The sequence below is a fragment of the Lithobates pipiens genome, unplaced genomic scaffold (genome assembly GCF_037356315.1).
Source record: "Lithobates pipiens isolate NorthernLeopardFrog02 unplaced genomic scaffold, aLitPip1_a1.2 Scaffold_23, whole genome shotgun sequence".
Classification (NCBI taxonomy): domain Eukaryota; kingdom Metazoa; phylum Chordata; class Amphibia; order Anura; family Ranidae; genus Lithobates; species Lithobates pipiens.
In genome coordinates, this window is record NW_027507785.1 from 308,565,245 (window position 1) to 308,572,067 (window position 6,823).

The 6,823-nt window shown below is 44.7% G+C and overlaps 1 non-coding gene and 1 pseudogene across 1 annotated transcript; both read right to left on the reverse strand.

Annotated features, from left to right (window-relative positions):
* Positions 1-3,588: 3,588 nt before the first annotated feature.
* On the reverse strand, positions 3,589-3,707 carry LOC143928517 (5S ribosomal RNA). Its single transcript, XR_013262414.1, has one exon. It is a non-coding gene; the product is annotated as a 5S ribosomal RNA (ribosomal RNA).
* Positions 3,708-5,735: 2,028 nt separating this feature from the next.
* On the reverse strand, positions 5,736-5,854 carry LOC143928756 (5S ribosomal RNA; annotated as a pseudogene).
* Positions 5,855-6,823: the final 969 nt, after the last annotated feature.

Consider the following 6,823-nt stretch of genomic DNA (forward strand, 5'->3'; position numbering starts at 1 on the left):
AGGGTGTCAGGAAATAGGAGGAAATTGGGTCAGAGAGGAGGTAAAATTAAAAGATGTAATGAAAGGGGAGAGATTAGCACCATATCATGAATTGGCACAAAAAAAAGAGATGATGATAATTGATGAGTGGAGGTACGCTCAGCTTTCTAGTTTCATTAAAAAGCTCCCTGTACGGGATAGAAATGTGGAAGATCTGACCCCTTTGGAACAATTATGTACATTAAAGACATCAAAGAAAATTGTTTCGAGATGGTACAGAACGTTGATAGAGGGAGTAGAGCTGGGGGTACCTGCGTACATCAAAAAATGGGTGAGGGAATTAGGATCACAACCAGAAAACACAACACTAAGGAAAATATTTAAATTAGTGCATGGCTCGGCTGTAGACGCTAGAACGGCGGAAATGAGCGCCAAATGTTTGATGAGATGGTATTATTATACCCCAGAGAGGAAAAGTAAATTTCAGCAGGACGCTGCCAGGGAATGTTGGAGAGGATGTAGAGAGGTGGGTACGATGGCACATTTGTGGTGGAGTTGCCCAAAAATAAAACCCTATTGGAACCAAATCATAGCCCATATTAAAGCGGAGGTCCACCCTAAAATGGACCTCCGCTCATCTGATCCCTCCCCCCCTCCGGCGCCACAATCGGCACCTTTCAGGGGGGAGGGGGGTGCAGTTACCTGGATAATCCAGGTAACTGCACCCACTTCCGGGCTAGCTGTCTGCGGAACGAGCGTAGGTTACGCCCCCGTTCCGCAATGCCCCGCCCCCTTCAGCAAGTGCCCCGCTGCCTGCTGGGAAACACACAGCTCCCAGAGGCAGCGGGGACCGTCCGGATTGCGCCGCGCGGCTCGCGCATGCGCAGTAGGGAACCGGGAAATGAAGCCGAAAGGCTCCATTTCCTGATTCCCATACCCAAGATGGCGGCGGGACCCGGCAGCCGAGCGAGCGATCGGCTTCGGGTGCCGACATCGCGGGCGCGCTGGACAGGTAAGTGTCACTATTTAAAAGTCAGCAGCTGCAGTATTTGTAGCTGCTGGCTTTTAAAAAAAAAAAAAAAAAACGCGGAGTCCCGGTGGACTCCCGCTTTAAGGAGATTACAGGCAAAGAGGTGAAGGCTGACCCCTGGGTAGTGCTATTTCATGGGACAAGAAGTGGGCTTAGACAATATAAGGAATCGGTGATACCCCATTTGCTGAATGCAGGTAAAAAATTAATACCGAAGAAATGGCAAGAGAAGGAAGCCCCGTCAATGTGGGAATGGGTGGATTCGGTAGAAAAGACTTACAAAATGGAATGTCTGAGAAGTAGTCGGGAAGAGCAGAACATTACCCCAATTATAGGGAAGTGGAAGAGCTGGGTAGATTTTAGGAAGAAATGGCTCATTTTAGAGGGGTTGAGGAAGCCCTAAAAAGGCACAGTCAGGTACTATAAGGTGCTAACTAGATAGAAATTAAAGTACGTATGGTAAAACAGGAAAAGGTGGTCCACAGATAGGCAGGGGGGGGGGGGGGGTTAGGGGAAAAAAGGAGGAAGAAAATGGGAATGTGTGACAGAGAGGGTTGAGTAGTTTAATATGTGAAATAGTAAGTTTGGTACTAACACTCCCAACAATAAAAAAAAAAAAAAAATAATAAATAAATAAATAAATAAAAAAAAAAAAAAATTTTCACCACTATGATGTGACTGTTGGCAGGGACGCTGAGCGGAAAGCTGAGGTGGTCCCATAGCATTTAAATTGATTTACACTGAGTGGAAAAGAAAAAATTAAAAAAAAAAAAAAAAAAGCCATTCAACTTTTAAAATGTTCAGCTCTTTCAGTTGATGATGGGATGTCTTCAACTTTTTTTCTACTATTTATACTTTTTAAAATATTAAGCTTTGTAACATTTTTTTTAACATTGAAGTCAATGAGAGCATGCTTAAAATACGTAAAATCTTCTTCCGCTGCCAAAAGTTTCAGCTCCTTCATACTTTTACCTACAGACGCCAAACAAACTTTAAAACGTTCACAAAATATTCAGCTATCTTGCTATATCTTTTCAGTTTGATATCTTTTACAGTTTTTGTGAAAAAGCTGTTTAACTTTAGTGATCATTTCAGAAAATTTCATTAAATTAACCACTAGAGATCCGCGCTATAGCCGAATGAAAGCTACAGCGCGGACCTGCTTTGCCGGGACGACGTCTATTGACATCGTCCCGTGCACGAGCGGCCTGCGCTCCCCCTGAGGGGCGCACATGGTGCTCTCTGTGATCAGCGATTCTATGAGACTCGCTGGATCACAGATCGGAGTAAGGGGTCGATCTTGACCCCTTACTACGTGACCAGCTGTCAGCCAATGACAGCTGATCATGTGATGACAACAGAGACGGTAATGGGCTATTTTTCCTCCTCATGCTGAAAAAAAAGGCTGATCACTGGCGGCCGTGAGAGGGACATTAGTCCCTCTCACGGCGAGCTGGCGCCAGCTCACCAGTGCCCACCTGCCCCGTGCCAGTGCCGCCCATCAGTGCCCACAGTGCCACCCACCAGTACCCACAATCTGCCTAAACAACACTGCTGCACCTCAGTGCCACATATCAGTGCCCATCAGTGTCATTTACTAGTGCCCATCAGTGCCGCCTATCAGTGTCCATCAGCGCCACCTATCAGAGCCACGTATCAGTGCCACCTATCGGTACCCATCAGTCCCATCCATCATTGGTACCCATCAGCGGTACCCATCAGTGCCACCCATCAGTGCCGCCTTATCTGTGCCCATCAGTGCCGCCTTATCTGTGCCCATCAGTACTGGATTATCTGTCCCCATCAGTGCCACCTTGTCTGTGCTGCCTTAACTGTGCCTATCAGTGCCCACCAGTGCAGCCTATCAGTGGCCACCAGTGCCGCCTATCAGTACCCACCAGTGCCGCCTCATCAGTGCATATCAATGAAGGACAAAAATTACCTGTTTGCTAAATTTTATAACAAACTATTAAACATGATTTTTAATTTTTTTTGCATCTTTTTTTGTTTGTTTAGCAAAAAAAACTCCCAGCTGTAATTAAATACCACCAAAAGAAAGCTCTATTTTTGGGGAAAAATGATAAACATTTCATTTGGGTACAGTGTAGCATGACCGCGCAATTGTCATTCAAAGTATGGCAGCGCTGAAAGCTGAAAAATAGCTTGGGCAGGAAGGGGCTGAAAGTGCCCTGTAGGCAAGTGGTTAAGGCAGCCAGGCTTTTCTTATCTGTTTTGTTTCCATGGTTACCAAAGCTTCTAACTACAGTGGGAGGTGACAAAAGCTGACAACCCCATGATCAGCCAAAATATTATGACCACCCCATGAAAAAAAAAATCTTTTTTTGAAAAACAAAAAAATAATCATTTCATTTAGAGAAAGAGAGAGAGAAGAAAGAAAGTGCATTTTTGAAAGAAGGGGTGAGAAAAGGGAAGTGGGCTTATAAAAAGTGGGGGCTGGGCAGGGGTGATTTTGGAGGAGCTAGGTGTGCTGGAGGGTTTGCAGAGCGCTTTACGTAAAAATGAATGTAAAAAGAGGCATAGAGGAGAGTGAGCCTTGCTGGAAGAAAAGCAAAAGCAAAAGCCTACAGCACCTGGTTTTCCCAGGCGGTCTCCCATTCCAGTACTAACCGGGCCCGACCCTGCTTAGCTTCCGAGATTAGACGAGAGCGGGCTCATTCAGGGTGGTGTGGCCGTAGGCAATGATAATGCTCTCTTTCAAGCCTCTTGTACTTGTCACCGGCAGCCTGGCTCTGCCTTTTATTATTAAGTGTTCTTGCATAGCAAGACCACTTACTGTTATTAGTGGGAATGCTTTAGCAGTCCCACTATTGTTATTCATTTTTTTATTTATTAATCGTCATCTTTTTATTATTATTCCGTACGTTTTTTGGCTCTGCGTAACTTTTGCATACTTTCAGCTATTAAAGCCATTCAACTTTTAAAATGTTCAGCTCTTTCAGTTGATGATGGGATGTCTTCAACTTTTTTTCTACTATTTATACTTTTTAAAATATTAAGCTTTGTAACATTTTTTTTAACATTGAAGTCAATGAGAGCATGCTTAAAATACGTAAAATCTTCTTCCGCTGCCAAAAGTTTCAGCTCCTTCATACTTTTACCTACAGACGCCAAACAAACTTTAAAACGTTCACAAAATATTCAGCTATCTTGCTATATCTTTTCAGTTTGATATCTTTTACAGTTTTTGTGAAAAAGCTGTTTAAGTTTAGTGATCATTTCAGAAAATTTCATTAAATTAACCACTAGAGATCCGCGCTATAGCCGAATGAAAGCTACAGCGCGGACCTGCTTTGCCAGGACGACGTCTATTGACATCGTCCCGTGCACGAGCGGCCTGCGCTCCCCCTGAGGGGCGCACATGGTGCTCTCTGTGATCAGCGATTCTATGAGACTCGCTGGATCACAGATCGGAGTAAGGGGTCGATCTTGACCCCTTACTACGTGACCAGCTGTCAGCCAATGACAGCTGATCATGTGATGACAACAGAGACGGTAATGGGCTATTTTTCCTCCTCATGCTGAAAAAAAAGGCTGATCACTGGCGGCCGTGAGAGGGACATTAGTCCCTCTCACGGCGAGCTGGCGCCAGCTCACCAGTGCCCACCTGCCCCGTGCCAGTGCCGCCCATCAGTGCCCACAGTGCCACCCACCAGTACCCACAATCTGCCTAAACAACACTGCTGCACCTCAGTGCCACATATCAGTGCCCATCAGTGTCATTTACTAGTGCCCATCAGTGCCGCCTATCAGTGTCCATCAGCGCCACCTATCAGAGCCACGTATCAGTGCCACCTATCGGTACCCATCAGTCCCATCCATCATTGGTACCCATCAGTGGTACCCATCAGTGCCACCCATCAGTGCCGCCTTATCTGTGCCCATCAGTGCCGCCTTATCTGTGCCCATCAGTACTGGATTATCTGTCCCCATCAGTGCCACCTTGTCTGTGCTGCCTTAACTGTGCCTATCAGTGCCCACCAGTGCAGCCTATCAGTGGCCACCAGTGCCGCCTATCAGTACCCACCAGTGCCGCCTCATCAGTGCATATCAATGAAGGACAAAAATTACCTGTTTGCTAAATTTTATAACAAACTATTAAACATGATTTTTAATTTTTTTTGCATCTTTTTTTGTTTGTTTAGCAAAAAAAACTCCCAGCTGTAATTAAATACCACCAAAAGAAAGCTCTATTTTTGGGGAAAAATGATAAACATTTCATTTGGGTACAGTGTAGCATGACCGCGCAATTGTCATTCAAAGTATGGCAGCGCTGAAAGCTGAAAAATAGCTTGGGCAGGAAGGGGCTGAAAGTGCCCTGTAGGCAAGTGGTTAAGGCAGCCAGGATTTTCTTATCTGTTTTGTTTCCATGGTTACCAAAGCTTCTAACTACAGTGGGAGGTGACAAAAGCTGACAACCCCATGATCAGCCAAAATATTATGACCACCCCATGAAAAAAAAAATCTTTTTTTGAAAAACAAAAAAATAATAATTTCATTTAGAGAAAGAGAGAGAGAAGAAAGAAAGTGCATTTTTGAAAGAAGGGGTGAGAAAAGGGAAGTGGGCTTATAAAAAGTGGGGGCTGGGCAGGGGTGATTTTGGAGGAGCTAGGTGTGCTGGAGGGTTTGCAGAGCGCTTTACGTAAAAATGAATGTAAAAAGAGGCATAGAGGAGAGTGACCCTTGCTGGAAGAAAAGCAAAAGCAAAAACCTACAGCACCTGGTTTTCCCAGGCGGTCTCCCATTCCAGTACTAACCGGGCCCGACCCTGCTTAGCTTCCGAGATTAGACGAGAGCGGGCTCATTCAGGGTGGTGTGGCCGTAGGCAATGATAATGCTCTCTTTCAAGCCTCTTGTACTTGTCACCGGCAGCCTGGCTCTGCCTTTTATTATTAAGTGTTCTTGCATAGCAAGACCACTTACTGTTATTAGTGGGAATACTTTAGCAGTCCCACTATTGTTATTCATTTTTTTATTTATTAATCGTCATCTTTTTATTATTATTCCGTACGTTTTTTGGCTCTGCGTAACTTTTGCATACTTTCAGCTATTAAAGCCATTCAACTTTTAAAATGTTCAGCTCTTTCAGTTGATGATGGGATGTCTTCAACTTTTTTTCTACTATTTATACTTTTTAAAATATTAAGCTTTGTAACATTTTTTTTAACATTGAAGTCAATGAGAGCATGCTTAAAATACGTAAAATCTTCTTCCGCTGCCAAAAGTTTCAGCTCCTTCATACTTTTACCTACAGACGCCAAACAAACTTTAAAACGTTCACAAAATATTCAGCTATCTTGCTATATCTTTTCAGTTTGATATCTTTTACAGTTTTTGTGAAATAGCTGTTTAAGTTTAGTGATCATTTCAGATAATTTCATTAAATTAACCACTAGAGATCCGCGCTATAGCCGAATGAAAGCTACAGCGCGGACCTGCTTTGCTATTGACGTCGTCCCGTGCACGAGCGGCCTGCGCTCCCCTGAGGGGCGCACATGATGCTCTCTGTGATCAGCGAGTCTATGAGACTCGCTGGATCACAGATCGGAGTAAGGGGTCGATCTTGACCCCTTACTACGTGACCAGCTGTCAGCCAATGACAGCTGATCATGTGATGACAACAGAGACGGTAATGGGCTATTTTTCCTCCTCATGCTGAAAAAAAAAGGCTGATCACTGGCGGCCGTGAGAGGGACATTAGTCCCTCTCATGGCGAGCTGGCGCCAGCTCACCAGTGCCTACCTGATCCCAGTTGAAGTCCACTCGTGATGTAACGCGTAGGAAACCGGAAGTGAC